The sequence below is a fragment of the Miniopterus natalensis genome, chromosome X (genome assembly GCF_054644295.1).
Source record: "Miniopterus natalensis isolate mMinNat1 chromosome X, mMinNat1.hap1, whole genome shotgun sequence".
In the NCBI taxonomy this organism is placed as follows: domain Eukaryota; kingdom Metazoa; phylum Chordata; class Mammalia; order Chiroptera; family Miniopteridae; genus Miniopterus; species Miniopterus natalensis.
The window spans coordinates 55,281,093-55,306,186 of NC_142103.1; the positions used below are offsets into that span (position 1 = coordinate 55,281,093).

The 25,094-nt window shown below is 36.8% G+C and overlaps 1 protein-coding gene and 1 pseudogene across 4 annotated transcripts in view; one reads left to right on the plus strand and one right to left on the minus strand.

The window, feature by feature from the left end:
• The window catches only part of LOC148090493 (uncharacterized), a 184,296-nt gene that overhangs the window by 62,524 nt on the left and 96,678 nt on the right, over positions 1-25,094 (minus strand). The window lies entirely within an intron of this gene.
• Positions 23,793-24,334, plus strand: LOC107542905 (cofilin-2-like; annotated as a pseudogene).

Sequence of the window (25,094 nt, forward strand, 5' to 3'; positions counted from 1 at the left end):
CATTTACAGAACATTTCATCCCAAAGCAGCAGAATACACATTCTTCTCACGTGCACATGGAACATTCTCAAAAATAAACCACATGTTAGGGCACAAGCAAGTCTCTACAAATTCAAGAAGATTGAAATCATATCAAGCATCTTCTCAAATCACAGTGCCATGAAACTAGAAATCAACCACTATAAAAAATGCAAAAATATTCAAACACATGAAAGCTAAAAAGCATGTTATTAAACAATGAGTGGGTTACCAATGAAATCAAGGGAGAAATCAAACACTTCATGCAAAAAAACAAAAATGGACAGACAACAAACAAAAATCTATGGAACACAGTGAAAGGAGTCCTGAGAGGAAAATTCATAGAATTACAGGCCTACCTCAAGAAACAAGAAAAAGCTCTAATGAACCATCTAACACAACAACTAAAAGAACTAGAATGAGAACAGCAAGAAAAGCCCTGAGGAAGGAGAAGGAAGAAAATAATAAAGATCAGAGCAGAAATTAATGACATAGAGACTAAAAAAAAAAAAAAAATACAGAAGACCAATGAAACCAAGAACTGGTTCTTTGAAAAGATAAATAAAACTGATGCACCTTTAGCCAGATTCACTAAGAAACAAGGACAGAGGACCCAAATAAATAAAATCAGAAACGAAAGAGGCGATATAACAACTGACCTAACAGAAATACAAAGGATTGTAAGAAAATACTACGAGCAACTAAATGCCAAAAAACTGGACAACAGGAGTGTAATGGACAAATTCCTAGAAGCATACAATCTTCCAAAGCTGAATCAAGAAGAGGCAGAAAACCTGAATAGGCCATATAACAACTAATGAAATTGAAGCAGTAATCAAAAACATCCTAGCAAACAAAAGTCGTGGACCAGATGGATTTATAGGTGAGTTTTACTAAACATTCAAGGAAGAATTAACACCTACTCTATTCAAAATATTTCAGAAAATTCAAGAAGAGGGAAAACTCCCATACTCTTTTTATGAGGCTGGCATCATCCTAATCCCAAAACCTGATAAAGACACTACAAAGAAAGAAAATTACAGGCCAATATCCCTGATGAACATAGATGCTAAAATCCTCACTAAAATAATAGCAAGCCAGATCCAGCAATACATTAAAAACATCAGAGACCACGACCAAGTGGGATTTATTCCAGTGATGCAAGGCTGATGTAACATCCACAAATCAATAAATGTGATACAGGACATGAACAAAATGAAGGACAAAAATCATATGATCATATCTATAGACACAGGAAAAGCATTTGATAAAATCCAGCACCCATTTCTGATAAAAACTCTCAGCAAAGAGGGAATAGAGGGATCATACCTCAACACAATAAAGGCCATATATGACAAACCTACAGCCAACATCATACTCAATGGGCAAAAACTAAAACCATTCCCCTTAAAAACAGGAACAAGACAGGAATGTCCACTGTTACCACTTATATTCAGCATAGTACTAGAAGTCCTTGCCACAGTCATCAGATAGGAAGAAAACATAAAAGGTATCCAAATTCGAACGGAGGAAATAAAACTGTCATTATGTGCAGATGACATGACATTGTACATAGGAAACCCTGAAGACTCCATCAAAGTACCACTAGATTTGATAAATGAATTTGGCAAGGTACTTGGAATCAAAATCAACATCCGAAAATCAAAGGCATTCTTATACACCAAAAATGAACTTTCAGAGAGAGAAACTAAAAAAAAAAGTACCATTTACCACTGCAACTAAAAAAATGAGATATCTAGGAATAAACTTAACCAAAGATGTTAAAGACCTGTACTCAGAAAACTGTAGGACATTGAAAAAAGAAACAGACAAAGATATAAACAAGTGGAAGAATATACCATGCTCATGGATTGGAAGAATTAATATCATTAAAATGTCCATACTACCCAAAGCAATTTATAAATTCAATGCAATTCCTATGAAAATACCAACAGCATATTTCACAGATGTACAACAAACATTTCGAAAATTTATATGGAACCAAAAAAGACCCTGAATAGCTGCAGCCATTTTGAGAAAAAAGAACAGAGTGAGAGGGATCACTTTAATGGATATCAAACTGTGCTACAAACTGTGGCCATTGCATTCAAAACAGCCTGGTATTGGTACAAAAACAGACATATAATTCAATAGAACAGAACAGAAATCCCAGAAATAGACCCATGCCATATGGTCAGTTAATATTTGACAAAGGAGGCAAGAACATCCAATGGAGTAAAGACAGTCTCTTCAATAAGTGGTGCTGGGAAAATTGGACAGGTACATGCAAAAAAATGAAACTAGACCAACTTTCACCATACACAAAAATAAACACAAAATGGATAAAAGACTTAAATGTAAGTCACGAAACTATAAAAATTCTGAAAGAAAATATAGGCAGTAAAGTTACAGACATCCCACATAGTAGAATTTTCAATGATACATCTAGTTCAAGAAAAACAAAAGAAAAATAAACATATGGGACTACATCAAACCAAAAAACTTCTGTACAGCAAAAGAAATCAGCCTCAAAATACAAAGAAACCCCACGGTCTGGGAAAACATATTTGCCAAGGATGTATCTGATAAGGGGCTAATTTCCAAAGTGTACAAATTACTCATACTACTCAGCAAGAGGAAGACAAACAATCCAATTAAGAAATGGGCAAAAGGCCCGACCGGGAGTGGCTCAGCGGTTAAGCGTAGACCTAGGATCCAGGCGATCAGGGTTCGGTTCCCGGTCAGGGCACATGCCCGGGTTGCGGGCTCTATCCCCAGTTGGAGGCATGCAGGAGGCAGCCGATCAATGACTCTCTCATCATTGATGTTTCTATCTCTCTTTCTCCCTCTCCTTTCCTCTCTCTGAAATCAATAAAGATATATATTTAAAATTAAAAAAAAATAAAAAATAAATGGGCAAAGGACCTGAACAGACACTTCTCCAAAGAGGACATACGGATGGCCAAGAGACATATGAGAAAATGCTCAATGTCACTAATCATCAGAGAGAGGCAAATTAAAACCATAATGAGGTATCACTTCACACCTGTAAGAATGGCCACCATCAACAAATCAACAAATGACATGTGCTGGCAAGCATGTGGAGAAAGGGGAACCCTAGTGCACTGCTGGTGGGAATGCAGACTGGTGCAACCACTATGGAAAACTGTATGGTGTTTCCTCAAAAAATTTAAAATGGAGCTACCTTTTGACCCAGTGATTCCACTTCTAGAAACATATCCTAAGAATCCTGAAACACTAATCAGAAAGAATATATGCGCCTAATAGTAACATAATTTACAGTAGCTAAGACATGAAAATACCCCAAGTGCCCATAAGTAGATGAGTGGATAAAAAAGCTGTGGGACATAACACCATGGAATACCACGCAGCTGTAAAGAAGAAGGATCTCGTACCATTTGGGACAGTATGGAAGGACCTGGAGAATATTATGCTAATCGAAATAAGCCAGGCAGAGAAAGACAAACATCACATGATCTCGCTTATATGTGGAATCTAAATAACTTAATAAACTGATTAACAGAATAGATTCAATGACATGGAGGCATGAATCAGACTGACAAATCTCAGAGGGATGGAGAAGGGTGGGTGGGCGCAGCGGGAGAGATTAACCAAAGAATTTATATGCATATATGCACAACCCAAGGACATGGACAATGGCCTGGAGAGGGACTGGGGAGAGGGGTGGGACAGGATGGAATGGGTCAATGGGGAGAAAAAGGGACATCTGTAATATTTTTTTTTAATAATAAATAAAAAAGGTAAGATTTAGTAGAACAATTAGGTAGACAGTTAATAATAGATCTAAATACTAGAATCAACTTGTCATAACTCACATTTTCAAACACTATACCCAACAGCAGAATTTATATTCCTTGCAATTGCACATGATATATTTTATATAACATTAATATATTGAAATATTCAAGGTAAACTATATTCTAATTAACAAAATAAACTAACAGACTGGCTTCTTTCACTTATCAATATGAGTTTAAATTTCCTCCCTGTTTCTTCATGGCTTCATAGCTCATTTCCTTTTATCCCTGAATAACATTTCATTTTATAGATGAACCACAATTTATCCGTTCACCTAGTAAAGTACATCTTTGGTTGCTTCAAACTTTTGGCAAGTGTAAATAAAGCTGCTATAAGCATCCATGTATAGGTTTTTGTATAATCATATGTTTTCACTCATCTGTATAAATAACTAGAAGTGTGACTGCTGGATGGTACAGTAAGTGTATGTTTAGTTTTGTAAGAAACTGCAAAACTCTTCCAGAGTGACTACTATTTTGTGTTTCCACCAGCAATGAATGAGTTCCTCTTTTTCCATGTCTTTGACAGCAGCTTATATTGTTAATAGTTAGGATTTTAATCATTCTAAAAGTTGAGTAGAGGTATCTCATTGTTGTTTTAATGTGCAATTTCTTAATGACCTGAGGTTGAGCATCTTGTCATATGCTTATTTCCCGTATGTATATCTCTGTGGTGAGATAACTCTTCAGACTTTTGCCTGTTTTAAAATCAGTTTCATTTTTCCTTGTTTTGCTGAATTTATTGGAGTGAGACTGGTTAACAAAATGATACAGGTTTAAGATGCACAATTCCACAACATATCATCTGTACACTGTATTGTGTGTTCATCACCCCAAGTCAAGTCTCCCTCCATCACCATTTAAATTCATTTTCTTATTGTTGAGTTTTAAGAGTTCTTTGTATACTTTGGATAAGTCCTTTATTGGGTATATCTTTTGCAAATATTTTCTCCCAATCTATGGCTTGTCTTCTCATTCTCTTGACAATGTCTTTTGCAGAGCAGACATTTTTTTAAAATTCCCACCTGAAGATGTTTCCATTGAATTATTTTTAGAAAGAGGAGAGAGAGAGAGAAATCAATGTGAGAAAGAAACATCAATCAATTGCTTCCCATACATGCCCAACCAGGGATCGAACAAGAAACCTAGGCCAGGTGGCTTGGTTAGTTGGAGCATCATCCGGAACACCAAATTTAACCAAGGATGTAAAAGACCTGTACTGGGAAAGTTATAAGACACTAAGGAAAGAAACTGAAGAAGAAACAAATAAGTGAAAGCACATACAATGTTCATGGATAGGAAGAATCAACATCATTAAAATGTCCATATTATCCAAAACAAACTATAGATTCAAATCAATCCCTATCAAAATACCAACGGAGTAGTTCACAGACCTAGAATATTCCAAAAATTTATATAAAACCACAAAAGACCTCGAATTGCCACAGCACTCTTGAAAAAGAACAAAGCTGGAGGAATCACACTACCCGATATCAAAATATACTACAAGGACATAGTAATCAAAACAGCATGGTAACTGGCATAAAAACACACATATAGATCAATGGAACAAAATAGGGAGCCCAGAAATAAACCCATCCTCTTATAGTCAGTTAATATTTGAAAAAAGCAGAAACATACAATGGACAAAAGATAGTGTATTCAATAAATAGTGCTAGAAAAATAGGACAGATGCATGCAAAAAACGAAACTAGACCATTTTCTTACACCATATACAAGAATAAACTCAAAATGTATCGAATATTTAAATATTGGACTCAAAACCATAAAAATCCTAGAAGAAAATATAGGCAGTAAAATCTCAGACATTTCTCATAGCAGTATTATTTCTTATATATTGCCTCAGTCAAGGGAAACAAAAGAAAAAAGAAAAGGGACTACATCAACCTAAAAAGGTTTTGCACAGCAAAGAAAACCATCAACAAAATGAAAAGACAACCCACTGAATGGGAGAACATATTCGCTGATACACCTAAGGGTTTAAAATCCAAAATTTATAAGGAACTTATAAAACTCAATACCAATAAATAAATAAATAAACAAACAAACAATCCAACTAAGAAATGAGGAAAGGACCCAAATAGACACTTCTCCAAAAAGGACATACAGATGGCCAAATTTACTCTTAACTACCTTTACATGGGCCAGTAGTGTTAAGTATAGTCACAATGTTATGCAACAGATCTCTAGAACGTTTTTATCTTGCAAAATTGAAACTCTATACTCACTAAACACTTAGCTCCACCCAAACTCGCAGACAGTGGAAATCAACTTCATTTGTTTCCATAACTTTGACTACTTTAAGTGCTGCATGTAAGTGGAATCACACAGTATTTATCATTTGTTGTTTTTTTTTCACTTAGCATAATGTCCTCAAGGTTCATCCATATGACAGGATATCCATTCTCAGTGCAACATAATATTCCGTTGTATGAATACAAAACATGTTTTTTATCCATCATCTGTCAATGAACATTTAGATTGCTTCCTTTACCCCTCCCTATTATTTATATTTTCTGACTTAGTACTTTTATTTATAGCTCTCATTACCTCTATGGATATAGTTTTTCTTATACTATTGAAATATTTTTAAGTATAGTTGACATGCCCTCACCAAGCAGTTCAGTTGGTTAGAACGTCGTCCTGATACACCAGTCAGGACACATACAAGAATAAACCAATGAATGCATAAATAAGTGGAACAAACCAATGTTTCTCTCTCTCTTGCTTGCTCTCTCCCTTTTTCTCTCTCTAAAAATAAATATATAAAATTTAAAAATATATAGTTGACATATAATATTAATTTCAGGTGTAAAACGTAGTGATTCAACATTTATATTCTTTATGATGTGATCTCCGAGTTAAATCTAGTAACCATCTATCACCATACAAATGTATTACAATAGGGTGAAGGGATTAAGCAAATTAAAAAAATTTAAAAAGGTGCCTGGCCAGGTGTGGCTCAATGGTTGAGCATCGACAGAAGATCCAGGAGATTAAGGTTCGATTCCCAGTCAGGGAACATGCCTGGGTTGCAGGCTCAATCCCCAGTTGGGGGCATGCAGGAGGCAGCTGATCAATGACACCTCTCTCATCATTGATGTTTCTCTTTCTCTCTCCCTCTCCCTTCCTCTCTGAAATTAATAAAGATATATTTTTTAAAAAAAGAAAGAAAAACTGATGGACACAGACAACAGTATGGTGATTGACAGAGGGAAGGGGGAATGGGGGAGGTAGAAGGTAAAAGGGAGGATAAGTGGTGATAGTAGGAGACTTGACTTGGGGTGACAAACACATATTACAATATACAGATGATGCATTGTAGAATTGTATACCTGAAACCTGTATGATTTTATTAACCACTGTCACCCTAATAAATTCAATTTAAAATGCTATTACAATAATAGTGACTATTTTCTCTATACTATACATTGCCTCTCCAAGACATATTTTAAAATGGAGGTTTGTACCTCTTATTCCTCTTACCTTTTCGCCCATCCCCAATACCTCCCTGATGGCAAGGATTAGTTTATTCTCTGTATCTTCTTGAATCTGAGTTCAGATCTTTCAGCAGATTTATTAACCTTTAAAAAAAATTTTTTTTTTAATTTTATGCACCACTCTCTTTCTCCTTTCCTTCTGGACTTCAGTGACAAATTCTAGAGCTTTTAGTATTGTTCCAAAGGTCACTGAATCTCTCTTCAATTTTTTTCAATACTTCTTCTCTCTGCTCTTTAGGCTGCATAATTCCTATTGGTCTTTTTTCAAGTTCACTGATTTTTCCCCCCCTCTCATATCAATTCTGCTAGAGACCATCCTGTGAGTTAGTTTAATTATTTTAAGTTCTAAAACTCCTGTGTGGTTGTTTTTTATTGCATGCTTTGATTTCAAGAATGTTGGTCCTCACTTCTTGCAGCATGGTTCTAATAGCTGTTTTAGTCTTTGTGTAATAATTTCAATATCAGAGTCATCTCACTTTTCCCTTCATTCACTATCTTCCCTTAAGAGTTATTGAGATGTTCCTGGTTATTTGAATGGTGAGTAATTATAGACTATATAATTGGGATATTTTGTTGAGGCACTTAGCATTGCTAAAATTCTAGAGTGTTGATTTTTTTTACCCCCAAAATGACCCATTTAAGTTGAAGACATAAGTTCAAACACCATCTGTTGTGGCCATGCTTTCAATACCAGCTTGCTTTATAGAGCCTTTGCACTAATATAGATCTGTACCAAGTATGTGCCAACAGGGATACATCTGAGATCTAGGCAGAGGTCTACTCTATATTTTAGTTCTCAAAATTTTGGGTGTGCTCTTTTAGGGTCACATCCATATTTGGGTTAACCCCAAAGGTTTATGTATAACTGTATGGAATCTCTTTCTCAAGTTCCCTGCTTACCTTGATCTCCTGCTTACCTCAGATCTCCCTGGATCTGAGCTCCCCTTTTATTGACCCAGGGGCAGAAATGGTATATTTTATTTTATTGCTCCCCTTTCTTTTCCTCTAGTCACAGAGCCAAGGCTTGATCACCCTGCTCTTTCACATAGTTTATGTTCCAGTATATGCCTGTAGACCAAGCAACCAAAAAATATGTAATAAAAAATACTAACAAGTATTCTTCCAGTGTTGTTTGGACCACAGCTCTTCTAATCGTACAGAAATATTCAACTACCTCCAATTTAGGAGCTCACTGGCAATCAATAATATCAAAACCAGTACACGACATTTTAGCTTGTTAACTGCAGCTTGCCTGTTGGCTGAGGTAAGAGATTAAAATGAAAATTCCGGCATATCCCCCACACGCTTTACCATAGAGACTTCCTTTTACACTCCTCCAACCAGAAAGAGAGGTCATCTCTTAGAGTTCCTTATAACTACCCTCAGTGTGTATTTCAGAGATTTAGACTGCATTTGTGCACATGCAGAATTATGGCAGAAAAGAAAATCATAAACCTTGGTGATAAATCAGTTGTAATTTTTTTTTTAAATATATCTTCATTGATTTCAGAGAGAGAAAGGGAGAAGGAGAGATAGAAACATCAATGATGAGAGTCATTGATCGGCTGCCTCCTGCATATCACGAACTAGGGATCGAACCCACAACCTGGGCATGTGCCCTGACGGAATCAAACCAAGATCTCTTGTATCCTAGGTCAATGCTCAACCGCTGCGCCATGCCCCGCCAGGCAAATCAGTTGTAATTTGGTCTCTGGTTTCCTTTCCCTATTTGCTTGCTACTTTTAAATTTCTCAGTCTTTAGTTAACTGCTTCATGCATTATCTACAGTATTTCATTTACATTCTGTGAAAGGGACAGAGTGGAGCTTATATGCTCTTACAAGATCTGAAATACAAGTAGTAGGGTGTGTTTTTCTTCTTGATTCCTTGGAATTTTCTAATGTACAGGATGTTGTAATCTATAAATGAAAATGGCTTTACTTTTAAAAAAAATATATCTTTATTGATTTCAGAGAGAGGAAGGGAGAGGGAGAAAGAGAAATAGAAACATCAATGATGAGAGAGTCATTGATTGGCTGCCTCCTGCACACCCCCGACTGGGGATCAGGCCTGAAACCCGGGCATGTGCCCTGACCAGGAATCGAACCTCGATCTCCTGGATCCTAGGTCAATGCTCAACTGCTAAGCCATACCCAGTGGGGCATGGCTTTACTTATTGTACATTCTTTATGACTTTTTTCTTGCCTTATTGCACTGGCTAGTGTATCAGTTTCAAAACTGAAGAGATGCAGTTAAAGCAGACATCTTTACCTTGTCCCAAACCAAGGTAAATAGCATCGAGCCACTCTCATGAATATGGTTGAGTTGTATTTTTTCATAAATGTTCTTTCTCTGGTTGGGGAAGTTCTACTCTTACTAGTTTCTTAAAAGTTATTTTTCATTATTAATATATACTTAACCTTTTCAAATGCCATTATGTGTCTACTTAAACAATGCTATATGATTTTCCTTTCTCTGAAACAGTAAATAACATCAATTAATTACCAAATGTTAAACTAAACTTTAATTCTTGCCATAAATTCCACTTGATCATGAAGAATTATGCTTTTTATATATTATTACATACAATTTCCTAAATTTTTGTTAAGAGGATTTTACATCTGTTCATCATGGATATTGGTTTGTAGTTCTACAATCTTGTATGATATATTTCCTTGATTTTAATATCAGAGTCACCATACCTCATTAACACACCTCATGAAATGGGTTGGTAACAGTTCTCATCTCCTCTATTTTCTAATGCCTTGTGTAAAATTGTCAATATTTCTTTTTTAAATGTGTGATATAATAAGATATTTTTTAAATTTATTTTTAATTTATCGTTATTGTTGAAAGTATTACAGGTGTCCCATTTTTTCACCCCCATTGACACCCTCCACTTCGCTCCCACCCCCTCCCCAGGCATTCACCCCATTATTGACTGTGTCCATGGGTTATGCATATATGCATATAACTTCTTTGGTTAATCTCTTCCCACCCTCCAACCTCCTTCCCACTTTCCTCTGATATATGATGGTCTGTTGCATGCATCAATGTCTCTGGATCTATTTAGTTCATCAAATTCTTTTGTTCATTAGCTCCTTCTTAAAGAAGACCCTTCAACATTTCCTGAAGTGCTGGTCTGGTGGTGACAAACTCCTTTAGCTTTTTCTTATCTGTGAAGCTCTCTATCTGACCTTCAGTTCTAAATGATAGCTTTGCTGGGTGAAGCAATCTTGGTTGTAGTTTTATGTTTTTCATCACTTTGAATATTTCTTGCCACTCCCTTCTGGCCTGCAAAGTTTCTTGTTGAGAAATCAGCTGACAGTCATATGGGTGCTCCCTTGTACATAACTAACTGCTTTTCTCTTGCTGCTTTTAAGATACTCTCATTGTCTTTAACCTTTTGCATTTTAATTATGATGTGTCTTGCTATGGGCCTCTTTAGGTTCCTCTTTTTTGGGACCCTCTGTGCTTCCTGGACTAGTAAGTCTGTTTCTTTCCCCAGGTAAGGGAAGTTTTCTGTCATTATTTTTTCAAATAAGTTTTTAATTTCTTGCTCTCTTTCTTCTCCTTCTGGCACCCCAATGATATGAATGTTGGGCCTCTTGAAGTTGTCCCAGAGGCTCCTTATACTATCTTCCTATTTCTGAATTCTTTTTTCTTTTTGCTCTTCTGTTTGGGTGTTTTCTGTTTCCTCATGTTTCAAATTGCTGATTTGATTCTCAGCATCCTGTACTCTACTGTTAATTCCCTGTAAATTATTCTTCATTTCAATTGGTGTAGACTTCATTTCAAATTGGTACTTTATTATGTTATCGATTTTCTCAGTTGTTTTCATAATAATATGCTTGAGCATCCTTATAAACAAAATTCTGAATTCTGTATCTGTTAGCTTGCTTGGATCTATTTCATTTAGTTCCTCTTCTAGAGATTTTTTCTGTCCTTTCCTTTATGACATGTTTCTTTGCCTCCATATTTTGGCTGCTTCCAGGTGTTTGTTTCTATGTATTAGGTTGAGCTGCTATGTCTCCTGGAATTTGTAGAGTGGTTTTGTGTAGTAGGTGTCTGTAGGGTCTAGTGGCCTAGGCTCCCCAGTCAGCTGAGCTGGGCCTTCTAGGTGCTCCCCTGTGTGAGCTGTGTGCACTGTCCTGTTGTAGTTGAGCCTTGGTTGTTGTTGGTATCATTGGGAGGAATTGGTACCCCCACCATTCAGCTGTGAGAACCAGCTCCAACTACAGCCAAAGAGTTGCTGTGTGGGAGACACCCCTATGGAGCAGGATTTACTTCAGTGGAGCTTTAGTGTTCACCAAGTGCACCCCTTGAGTGTGTCACTCATGGATGTGCTAGAGTTGTAATCCAGCGTGGTCAAGTCTGACCACCAGGTGCACTGCCTCTGGAGCCTCCCAGGAGGTGCAAAGTCAGCGTCTGCCAGTGCTTTGCCCAGGGCCACTCAGGATGAGCTACACAGAAAACTGTAGTTGTCTGCTACTTGTGCTGGGCTTGGCATTATCCAGGAGAGGCCAAGCTGTGAACCAATGCAGGCTGCTACTAGTGCCAGGCTTGGGGCCATTTATCAAGCTATATAGGGCACACTGCTCCTTGTTTGAGAGATTTTAGGCAAGTCCTAAGCATAAGTCTTGAGAGCCCACTTGCACAGAAAAGCCACTGGAAATGGCTTAGATGAGCTTGCAGGTAGAGAGGGACAGGGTCTCCAGGAATCACCAGGGTGGGGCCAAAGGTGTGAGTCAGGTGTTGGAGATTCAAATATGGCACCTGCTTGCCAGCTCTGTGCAGAGAGGGCTCACCAAAGAAGCAATGGCCTCTGCCAGCTCTTCTGCCTGGGAGAAAGCTGCCCCTTGACTCTCACCACAATTTCAGTTCCTCCCCAATTGTCCCAGGTTCCTTTCAAGCTGCTGCCTGGCACTGAAGCTCAGAGGGAACACTTCTGAGTCCATGCTCAGGCCCTTTAAGAGGAGCTTCCTGGGACTGTTGCAGCCTCCACATTCTTCAGTAACAGTCCCCACTGGGTTTCACAGCCCAAAGTTGTGGGGACTTCTCTTCCTGGCCCTGGAGCCCTGCGTTGGGAATCCTGATAAGGGGCTGGGAACCCCACCCCACTGGGAAACCTCCACCACAGAGATATCCCTCCCGGGTTTAAACCAGCGACCAGGTGTAGGCCCATAGTCACATCTTCGAGACTGAGCCCTGATCTGCCCGCATCTCTGCCCCTCCTACTGGTCTCGATGCTTTTTCAGTTCTCTGGTTTTAGGGCTATTGTTCAGCTAGATTTCAGGAGGCTCTGAGTGATGGTTGTTCTGTATTTTAGTTGTAATTTTGGTGTGGTTGTGGGAGGCAGCGGGTACAGGTGTTACCTAAGCTGCAATCTTGTTTCTCCAATAATATATTTTGAAATATATTTTTATTGTTGAGAATATAACAGATGTCCCCCATATTCTCCATTTTGCCCCCTTGACCTAGATACTGACCCACCCCAAGCCTTCACCACACTACTGTCTGTTTCAATGGGCTATGCATATATGAATATAAATTCTTTGGTTAATCTCTTCCTGCCCCCACCTCCCTCTTTTCCTCTGAGATCTGTCTGTCTCTTCCATGCATCCATGTCTCTGGACCAATTTTGTTCATCAGATTCCACATACAAGTTACATTGTGTGATATTTGTCGTTCTCTGACTAGTTTATTTCACTTAACATAATAATCTCCAGCTCCATACATACTGTCTCTTTTTGCAGCTGCATAGTATTCCATTAGGTAAATGTACCACAGCTTTTTTATCTACTTATCTACTGATGGGCACTTGGGCTGTTTCCAGATCTTAGTTATTGTAAATTGTGCTGCTATGAACATAGGGGTGCATAAATTTTTTGTGGTTTTTCAGAATTCTTAAGATATATTCTCAGAAGTGGAATTGCTGGGTCAAATGGCAGTCCCATTTTTAAGTTTTTGAGGAAACTCCATGCTGTTTTCCATAGTAGCTGCATCAGTCTGCATTCCCACCAGCAGTGTAGTAGGGATCCCTTTTCTCCACATCCTCACCAGCACTTGTTTGTTGATTTATTGGTGATAGCTATTCTGGCAAGTGTCAGTTGATACCTCACTGGGGTTTTAATTTGCATCTCTCTGATGTTTAGTGACACTGAGCATTTTTTATATTTTCATTGGCCATGTGTATGTCCTCTTTGGAGAAGGGTCTATTCAGGTCTTTTGTTCATTTTTTAAATTGGTTTGTCTTCCTTTTGTTGAGTTGTACGTGTTCTTTATATATTTTGGAAATTAACCCCTTATTAGATGCATCATTGGCAATTATGTTTTCCTACATAGTGAGTTCCCTTTGCATTTTGAGGATGGCTTCTTTTGCTGTGCAGAAGTATTTTAGTTTGTTGATCTTTCTTATTTAAATATTTGATATAAGTCAAGATTGAAGTGACCTGGGCCTGACTTGACTTTGTGGGGAAAATTTTATTAGTGATTTAAATTTGTTCATTAATATGAGCTGCATTAATTTCCTACGGCTACTTTTAACAAATTACCACAAAATTAGGGGTTTAAAGGACACAAATTTATTACCCATTAATGTTTAATAGTGTTACTTATATGACTGGATATGTTCACACAATCTTTTTTTAAAAAAATATATCTTTATTTATTTCAGAAAGGGGAAGGGAGAGGGAGAGATAGAAACATCAATGATGGGCATCATCATTGATCTGCTGTCTCCTGCATGCCCCCTACTGGGGATCGAGCCAGCAACCCTGTGTGTGTCCTGACTGGGAATCAAATCTTGATCTCCTGGATCCTAGGTCGATGCTCAACCACTGAGCCACGCTGGCCAGGGTCTTCATATAATCATTATTTTTTTCTACATGCCTCCTGCTTTCCCTGTTTCTCCTCCCCTTTCTTTACTTAGATTAGAATATTTTCTAGCATTTCTTAATTTACTTTTGGGCTGTTTATTTTAAATATCTTAAAGTTTCTTTATAGATTACAATATATATTCTATACATTTTACAACCTACTTACAGTTACAGTGAAACCTCAATTCTTGAACTTAATTTGCTCCAGAAGTCTGTTCAAGAAGGGATTTGTTTAAAAACTGAATCATTTTTTCCCATTAGAAATAATGTAAATCAAATTAATCTGTTCCAGACCCAAAAATGATTCCTTATTTTAACCTTTCTTATATACAGTACATGTTTAATGGGCTGCTTAATCTATAAATAAACACCTTTTTTCTGAAATTTATTGAACCACCCACTAGCCTTAAACAAATTTTTCATGTCACTGCCTCCGAAATGCTATCACCAGCTAAGTGCTTTTCATTTATCCAAATCAACAACAGTTTTTCTACCTCTTCAACTGCCTGTGATTGTTTTGTGAGCACTTGCACACCCTTAGCAACATTAGCACTCTTGATGGCCTCTTTATGTTTTAAAATTGTGCTAATCCTTGGTTTTGCCAGCAACAAAAGAATTCTCTCCTTTGTTGCCTGAAAGATGCTTTTTTGTCATGCTGAGATATCAGCACGAAAGGGTTTTCACGTTGAAAACTGAAGTTTTGGTCAACAACTGAGACATTTTTTCCTTGAACAACTTGGTCAAAACTGAATAGTTCAAGATGAGGGATGTTCAAAAACTGAGGTTTGACTAATATTATACCATTTAGTATTACAAATGGAAACCCTGTGACTACTACATAGGTTTATATGCATGTCATCCCTCTTGAATAATGTTACAATTGTAATATTTATTACTTATAAATAGATACATCCTACAAGTGAATATTAAAATTTTTGCTATAATTAGTTGAATGACAACAAAAAAATTAAAGGTAATTAGCAAATAGAAAAAAATTGTGTTTTCCAATGACTCAAATACTAATAACTTTCAAAAATCTTCATTTTATTCTGAGCATCTGCATTTCAACGTGTATCATTTTCCTTCTGTCTAAAGTACCTATTTTAGCACTTCTTAAAGTGAAACTGTGCTAGTAACAAATTTTCTCTTTCATGCTCTATCATTTGTTTTCTTTGCTCTCTTCCTTCTTTCCTTTCCTTTCTTTTCTTTCTTTCTTTTCCCCTTTATTAAGGTATGACTGAGATACAAATAGTGGTAAATATTTCATGTATTCAACTTCATGAGTTTGGAGATAGATCTCTGAAATCACCACAATCTATGTCATAAAAAACATCCACCACCTCCAAAAGTTTTGTCTTATTGTCTTTACTTACTATCACTACTACTACTAATATCACTACTATAAAAACACATCATTGAATACCTACCACTTAGCAAATTTTTAAGAACACAATACTATTATCCCTTGGCATTAGGATGTACAGTAGATATATAAGAATTATTTGTCCTGCATAACTAAAACTTTGTACCCTTCGACCAATATCTTCCCATTTTTATGTCCCCTCAAGACCCTGGCAACCACTATTCTACTCTCTGCTTCTATGAGTCTGACTAGTTTAGACTCCTCATGTAAGTGATGTCATGTAGTATTTGTCCATCTGTGTTTAGCTTATTTTACTTAGGTTGCTTCTGTGTCTTAAGTATTGTCAATAATCCTGCAATGAACACAGGAGTGCAGGCATCTGTTCAAAATCTTGAATTCAGTTACTTTAGTTACATACCGAGAAGTAGAACTGCTGGATCATATGGTAGTTTTTTTTATAATTTGAGAACCCTGTACAGTATTTTCCTTAGTCACCACACCAGTTTACATTCCCAACAACAGTGTACAAGGATTCCCTTTTCTCCATAGTTCCACCATTACCTGTTATCTTTTTTTTAACCACACCCAAGAATATTGTTCCATTGCTTTTCAGAGAGAGTGGGAGAGATAGAGAGAGAAAAAACATCAATGTGAGGGAGACACATCGATCGGTTGCCTCCCACACACCCCTGACCAGGGCTGGTGATCCAGTCTGCAACCCAGTTATGTACCCTTGACAAGAATCCAACCTGGGAACCCTTCAGTCTGCAGGCCGATGCTCTAACCATTGAGAAAACAGGCAAGGGCTACTCATTATCTTTTATATTATTTGATAAAAGCCACGGTAACTGATGTGCGATAATATCTTATTGTGGTTTTCATTTGGATTACCTGATGATTACTAATGTTGAATACCTTTCCATATACCTATTGAATATTTGTCTTCTTTGGAAAATTAGTAATTTCAATTCTTTGCTTATTTTTTAATCAGATTTTTTTGGGTCTGTTTTGCTACTGAGTTGGTGTTCCCTATATGTTTTAGACATTAACCCTTCATCAAATTTATGGTTTCAAAATATATTTTCCCATTCCATTGTTTGCATTTTCAGCTTGATTGGATGCTTTGCTGTGCAGATGCATGAGTTTGATCTAGTGCCTCTTGTCTATATTTGTTTTTCTTGCCTGTGATGCTGGTGTCATTATAAAGAAATCACTGCCAAGGTCAATGCCATGAATTTTTCCCTTATGTTTTCTACTAAGAGTTCTATGGCTTTAAGTCTTATGTTTAAGTCTTTATCATGTGTGGAGTTTTATGATGTAAGATAAGGGTGCGGTTTAATTATTTTCCATGTGAATATCTTATTTCCCTAGTGTCATTAATTGAAGAAACAATCTGTTCTCCACTCTGTGTTCTTGGCAGCCTTGTGAAAGATCAGTTGAAAACAGTTGCATGTATTTATTTATGAGCTTTTCATTTTATTTCATTGATATACATGTCTGTTTTTTATGCCAGTAACATAATGTGTTGATTATTGTAGTTTTGCAATTTATTTTGAACTCAGGAAGTGTGATGCAATCAGATTTGTCCTTGCTCAAAATTGCTTTGGCTCTTTATGTTTTTTTATAGTTCCAAATGAATTTTAGAATTTTTCCAGTTTCTATAAAAAATGTCATTGGGATTTGATGAGGACTGCATTAAAAATGTAGATAACTTTGGATAATGTGGACATTTTAAGACTCATTATTTCAATCCATAAAAATGTGATGTTTTTCCATTTATTAGTGTCTGCTTTAATTTCCTTCATCTCTGTTTTATAGTTTTCAGTATAGAAGTGTTTTAAATCCTTGGTTAAAATCATGTCCAAGTATTTTATTCTTTTTTATGCTATTAAAAGTGGGATTGTTTTCTTATTTCATTTATAGATATTTCATTGTTTGCGTATAGAAGCACAAGGGATTTTTTAGAATAAATTTGTAGCCTCAAACCTTACTAAATTTGTTAATCAGTTTTTTCAAAATCTTTTGGTTTTTTAATCCTCACCCGAGGATATTTTTTCCATTGTTTTTGAGAGAGTGGAAGAGGAAGGGAGGGAGGGGGAGAAAGAGAGAGAGAGAGAAACATCAATGTGAGAGAGACACACTGATTGGTTGATTCCTGCATGCAAACATCAGGACCAGGGGTCAAGCCTGCAACCCAGGTACATGGCCTTGGCCGGAATCGAACCATGATGCTTCAGTCCACAGGCCGATGCTCCAACCACTGAGAAAAACCGGCTAGGACTGTTAATTAGTTTTAAAAGATATTTGTGGGGCAGGCCCTGGGGGACAGGGTGAAATAGGTGAATGTATTAAACAAAGAAACAAAAAAAGCTTATAGACACAGACACCAGTATGATGATTACCAGAGGGAAGGGGGTTCAGGGCAGGTAGAAAAGGGTAAATGGGGTAAATGGTGTTGAAAGAGAATATACTTAGGATGCTGAACACACAATACACAAATGATATATTATAGAACTGTACACTTGAAACCTATATAATTTTATTAACCAATGTAACCCCAATAAATTCCATTAAAAATGGTATTTGTAGAGTCTTTTGTTTTTTAAAATATGGTTTTATTGATTTCAGAGAGAGGAAAGGGGCGAGAGTGATAAAAAGTCAATGATGAGAGTCATTGATTGGCTGCCTCCTGCACACCCCCTGCTGGCAATTGAGCTGGAAAATGGGCATGTGTCTTGACAAGGAATCAAACCATGATCTCCCGAATGATAGGTCAATGCTCAACCACTGAGCCATGCCAGCTGGGCTAAAGTATTTAGGTTTTTATAGATATAAGATAATGTCATCTGTTCATTAGATTTCACTTAGGATAATAATCTCCAGGTGCATATATACTGTCTCAAAAGGTAAGAGGTCCTTCTTTTTTACATCTGCATAGTATTCCACTGGGTAAATGTAGCACAGTTTTTTTATCCACTCATCTATTAATGGGCACTTGAGCTGTTTCCAGATCTTAGTTATTGAGAGGCTGCTATGAACAAAAAGGTGCATACATTTTTTTCTGATTGGTGTTTCTGGATTCTTAAGACGTACTCCCAGAAGTGGGATCACTCGGTCAAAAGGCAGTTCCATTTTAAATTTTTTGAGTAAACTCCATACTGTTTTCCATTGTGGCTGCACCAGTCTGTATTCCCACCAGCAGTGTAATAGGGTTCACTTTTCTCCACCAGCACTTGTTGTTTGTTGACTTATTGATGGTAGCCATTCTGACAAGTTTGAGGTGATACCTCATTGTAATTTTAATTTGTATCTCTCTGAAGGTTAGTGACATTGAGCATTTTTTCATGTTTCTTGGCCATCTGTATGTCCTCTTTGGAGAAGTGTCTATTTAGGTCCTTAGCCCATTGTTGAATTGAATTGTCTTCCCTTTGTAAAGTTGTATGACCTCTTTATATATTGTGGAAATTACCAGCTTAGCAGATGTATCATTGGCAAATACGTTCTCCCATACACTGTGCTCCCTTTTCATTTTGTTGATGGTTTCTCTTGCTATGCAGAAGCTTTTTATTTTGATGTAGTCCTATTTGTTTTTCTCCTTTATTTCCTTTGCCCTAGGAGATGTATTGGCAAACATATTGTTACAAGAGATGTCTGAAATTTTGCTGCTTATGATTTCTTCTAGGATTTTTATGGTTTCAGTCTTACATTTAAGTTTTTTATCCACTTTGAGGTTATTCTTGTGTATGGTGTAAGTTGGTGGTCTAGTTTCATTTTTTTGCATGTACCTGCCCAATTTCCCCAACACCATTTATTGAAGAGACTGTCTTTACTCCATTGTATGCTCTTGCCTCCTTTGTCAAATATTAATTGAGCATACTGCCTTGGGTCAGTTTCCGGGTACTCTGTTCTGTTCCATTGATCTATATTTCCGTTCTTGTGCCACTACCAGTCTGCTTATATTAAAATGGCTTTGTAGTATAATTTGATATTAGGTATTGTGATCCCTCCTACTTTGTTCTCCTTTCTCAAGATTGTTCCAGCTATACAAGGTATTTTGCTTCCATATACACCTTTGGAGTACCTGTTCTAGATCTGTGAAATATGTTGTTGGTATTTTAATAGGAATTGAATTCAATCTATAGATTCCTTTGGGCAGTATGGACATTTTGATGATGTTAATTCTTCCAATCCATCAACACAGTATATTCATTCTTTCATTTGTTTGTAACTTCCTGTATTTCTATTTTAGATGTCCTGTATTTTTCTGAATACAGGTCTTTTACCTCCTTGGTTAAGTTTATTCCTAGGTATCTTATTTCTTTGTTGCAATGGTAAATTGGAATTTTTTTTTTTTTTTTTTTTTTTTGGTTTCTAGTTCTGAGAGTTTATTATTGGCATATAAAAATGCCATCAATTTCTGGGTGTTAATTTTGTATCCTGCTACTTTGCCAAATTCAACTATTAAATCTAGTAGTCTTTGGGTGTAATCTTTAGGGTTTTCTATGTACAATATCACACCATCTGTGAATAATGACAGTTTCACTTCCTCCTTTCCAATTTGGATTCCTTTTATTTTTTCTTCTTGTCTGATCACTGTGGCTAGGACTTCCAGTGCTATGCTGAATAAGAGTGGTGAAAGTGGACAAACCTGTCTTTTTCCTGTTGTTAAGGGAAAGGCTTTTAATTTTTTACTATTGAGTATGATGTTGGCTGTAGGTTTGTCATACATGGCTTTTATTGTGTTGAGGTATGTTCCCTCTATTCCTACTTTGCTGAGAGTTTTAATCAAAAATGGGTGCTGAATTTTGTCAAATACTTTTCCTGCAACTATTGATATTATCATATGATTTTTTTCCTTCAATTTGTTTATATGATGTATCACATTTATTGATTTTTTAACATTTTACCATCTTTGCATCCCTGGGATAAATCCCACTTGGTCATGAATAATCTTATTAATCTATTGCTGGTTGTGGAATTTGGATAATGCTTGCCTCATAAAACAAGCTTGGAAATCATCCTTCCTCTTGAATTTTTGGGAGTAGAGGAGGGAATGGAATCTCAGGAGGGAAGTGGGGATGGGAAGAAATGAACCAAAGAACTTATATGCATATGCATAACCCATGGACACAGACAATTTTGTAGTGAAGGTCTGGGGGGGGGCAGATGTGGGGTGGAAAGGGGTCAATGGGGAAAAAAGAAGACGTCTGTAATACTTTCACCAATAAAGATTTTTTTAAAAAGAAGATATCAGAACAGAGATATCATTTTACTTCTTCCTCTTCAATTTGGATACCTTCCCCCCCCCCCTCCAGTATTATGTTGAGTATAAGTGGTGAGCGGGGCATCCTTGTCATATACCAGATCTTAGAGCAAAATATTTTTATTTTATTTGTTGAAAGTTTTTAACTTTAAAGGGTTTGATGAAAAAATAAAAGTGAGACTTGAGAGCTGAGAGGTGATGTCATAGAAATGGCAGCCTAAGAGACCCAATGAGAAATCATCAGATTTGTATGGAACCACAAAAGACCCCGAATAGCAAAAGCAATCCTGAGAAAAAAGAACAAAGCTGGAGGTATCATGCTACCTGACTTCAAATTATACTACAGAGCTAAGATAAGCAAAACAGCATGGTATTGGCACAGAAACAGACACACAGATCAGTGGAACAGAATAGAGAGCCCAGATATAAAACTACATGTATATGGGCAGATAATTTTCAAAGGAGCCAGAAACACACAATGGAGTAAAGATAGTTTCTTCAATAAATGGTACTGGGAAAACTGGAAAGCCACATGCAAAAGAATGAAGCTGGGTTAGTTTGTTCCTGTGTACAAAAATTAACTCAAAATGGATCAAAGACCTAAATTTGAGATGAACAACACCTCCCATCTCTCTCCTCTAAGAATTCACAAACTTTTAAAGAAGGGGGTGTGGGTGAAGGGGGTCTTAATATACAGTGACAAAAGAAGACATGACTTTGGGTGGTGGTCACACAAAGCAATATAGAGATCTTGTAACATAGAAACCCACATCTGAAACCTTTATGTTCATATTTACCAATGTCACCCCAATAAATATAAAAAAATTTAAAATGATTCTCCTAATCAGATGGACAGAAATTAGAACAAAAATCAAAGTCCTTTCAGACTCCTTCCTATTTACCTTTAGACATTTGCAGATATTGTAAAAGTCAGGACATTGGAAATATAATTGTCCTGCACTTAAGAAGAAATATGAAAGAAAAAGAATGGTGAAATCTTACTTAAGGACAACGTAAAACTTTTGTGTCCTAAGAGCTCAGCTTAGTTATTCAGGTTGGAAACTCCAAAATATGGGCTGTGACCCTGGGGCACAGAATCTTTGTGCCCTCTATGTTACTGTCTCTATTCTGCTGCAGCTGAGCGAGAAGCCTGCCTTTGTTCCTTCCTATTAGATCTTTAACATTTCTCCCCACAAATCTCTGGGTGCTCCACTCCCTAGTTCATCGTCACCCCACACCCCATCGCCCCAGTCACCAAAATGAAATCTTTAAAGTAAGCAGCTGGCTCTTTTTTGGTACATCCCACTCCTCACATGATAATGTATAAAACCACCCTGCACTGTATGCATAGACTTCTGATTAAAAGTGGAAGATTGATCAGAAAGAAAGAAATATAAATAAATAAATAAAGAAATAAATAAATAAATAAATAAATAAATGTGGGCTAAAATGCATTTAGCAACTGCTGCCAGTGTTCAAAGAAATTATAATTTAAAATTACAATGGCTATTATGCATAATTTGCCAATTAGAAAAAAAAAGGGCTAAATAAAATGGACATTAAGGAGGTTAAAACAAAGGTTTAGTACAGCACTACCAAAGATTGTATGGGCCAAGGTGATTCCTCATTTGTCCCCCAAAACTAAAGGGTCACAAATAAATCTGCCTCATTTACTCCAATGTGGATGAATTTAAAACACTGGAAGGAAGCAATTACAATGTGAAGCCTAACCAGCAATCACTTGAAGAAACAGGCTGGTTAAATCAAATTAAAGACTGATAACAGGGCCAGGGTCCCTTGACTTGACTCCTCACTGAGGACCCAAAGCCTTTTTACTCAAGACTGGGTAAAATGGTCAGGAGATAGAAAAAAAATTTCAGAACTCCTTGATATGGGAATTCCTGAACTGTGATATCAAACAAAATCCATCACTGAAGTTCTAACTCAGGCTACAATTAGATTAAAAGAATATGGAAATGTAAGGATTGATAAGATTATGAATACTGGAATGATTAAACAATCTATGTTTTTAAAAAAAGTTATGTCAACTTTAATTGATTGCATCTCGTTTACCTGATTATACTATAGAAATAGACATTGTGTCTCATTGAGAAACTGAGACATGAACATGGCTGTCAGTTCTTTTGCTAATCAGAGGGGGGAAAATCTGGAAGGTCTTTGTGCCTTCTTGAGTCTATTGAATTATTTAATAATGTCATAAATATTTACTGTTTGTCCCAGCTGAAACCTGATAATATATTTTAAAGGATTCAATAACTTTTAATCAGAAATGTCGCCAAATTGGAAACTAATTGTCACAGCCTGATAGGATTTTTTTATTTTGAGCCCCTCTGTAAGCTAAAATAAAACTATACACTCAGAGGGAAAAAAGCAAATTAAAGATTATGTAGTTAGACAGGTAGGTCAACCTATGAGGTAACTTCAGTTTCAACACAAATTTTGAGAGCAACTCTTATTTTACAAATCTCTGTGAAAGCAGAAATGTAGCTCTAGAAGCAGGTGAAGCCCATCTAATCTTTATCATCCATAATTCCCAAGACTGAAGAAAAAAATGGAAAACTAAGGTGTTTCTGAAAGCATAGTCTGCTTCTATCGTTCCAAGGCTCCCTTGCAATGGCAAAATATAGGGTGGGACAAAAGTAGTGTTAGATGTACATAGAAACCTGTGTATAGAGACTCACCATGTCGGTAAGCCCCAGATGCCAAGCAAGGGGCAAAACTGGGAAAACAAGAACCTTGTCCCCAGGGTAACCTATCCTCCCCCAGCATATCACTGGTCATGTGGGTTAAATCCCCTGAGTGTTCCCTCCTAAAGATAACATCCAACTCACTGCCACCAGACCCCCCTCCTCCTCCCAGTGCCACAGAGCAGGAGTCCCAGCCCAGCACTATGGCTTCTGAAGTTACAGTGAATGATGAAGTCATCAACATTTTTAATGACATGAAAGGAAATCTTCTACACAAGAAATGATCAAAAAAAGAAAGAAAGCTGCTCTCTTCTGTCTAAGCGATGACAAAAGACAAATAATTGTAGAGGAAGCAAAGCAGATCTTGGTGGGTGACATTGGTGATACTGTAGAGGACCTCTACACATCTTTTGTGAAGTTGCTACCTCTGAATGATTGCTGATATGCTTTGTACGATGCCACAAACAAAAGAGTCTAAGAAAGAAGACCTAGTATTTATATTCTGGGCTCCTGAAAGTACACCTTTAAAAAGCAAGATGATTTATGCTAGTTCTAAAGAGATCATTAAAAAGAAATGTACAGGTATTAAACATGAGTGGCAAGTAAATGCTTGGATGACATAAAGGACAGTTCAACACTTGGAGAGAAATTGGGAGGCAACGTAGTAGTTTCACTTGAAGGAAAACCCCTATAAAATGACAGTCAAGTGCCATATGGATAGTAAGGAGCTTCCATTTCTCCAGCTGTCAATTTGAATAGTATTAGGTTTTTGTTTTTGTTGTTGTTTTTCCTCTTCCCACTGGGTCCTTCCAACAAAAAGAATGAAGAAAATATCATTCATGCAAGCAGCCTATCAGTGATTGCCATTAGACTGTTTAACGCTGTTACTTTGATGTAGAACCCAAGGAATGCCTTCCCATTATATTTTGGGCAAAACAACTGGTTATATGCCTCCCTTGAAGCAAACACTACATTGAATGTGATTGTCAATGTGAATAACTTAGAATACTGCAAAGGGTAAGCTAATTGAATGCCTCAAAAGTATTATCCACTGGTCAGATGTTAAACTTTATTCACTATTTTTTATAGTTGCATTTGATTGCAGTTCTGTGAGGCTCCAGCATTCATACACCTCACCTGCCTTGGCAAACCTATTTTTGTGACATGGCAGCACGGATATAACATTATGCATCGAAAGCACTTTTTTGTATTGAGTTTAACTCCCCACCCTCAAAAGAAATGCCAATTAAGTTGTGTTAACAGTGTCATCAACTTTTCCTAGTAAGTCAGTATTCATTCCTGTTCCCTGCATATCTTCGTAAAAGAAGTAGCTGTTATTAATGCCTTTTTGTTTTCCATTGAGTGTACACTACTGAATAAGTGTAGGTAGAAATTTTGTTTACCATGTAAGTCTTGCAACACTTAAGTTATTTTATCAGTCATGATGGCAATTTCTGTATAAAAAAGCCTTAAATGGAACATTGTTTTTGAGATTAAACTCCCCA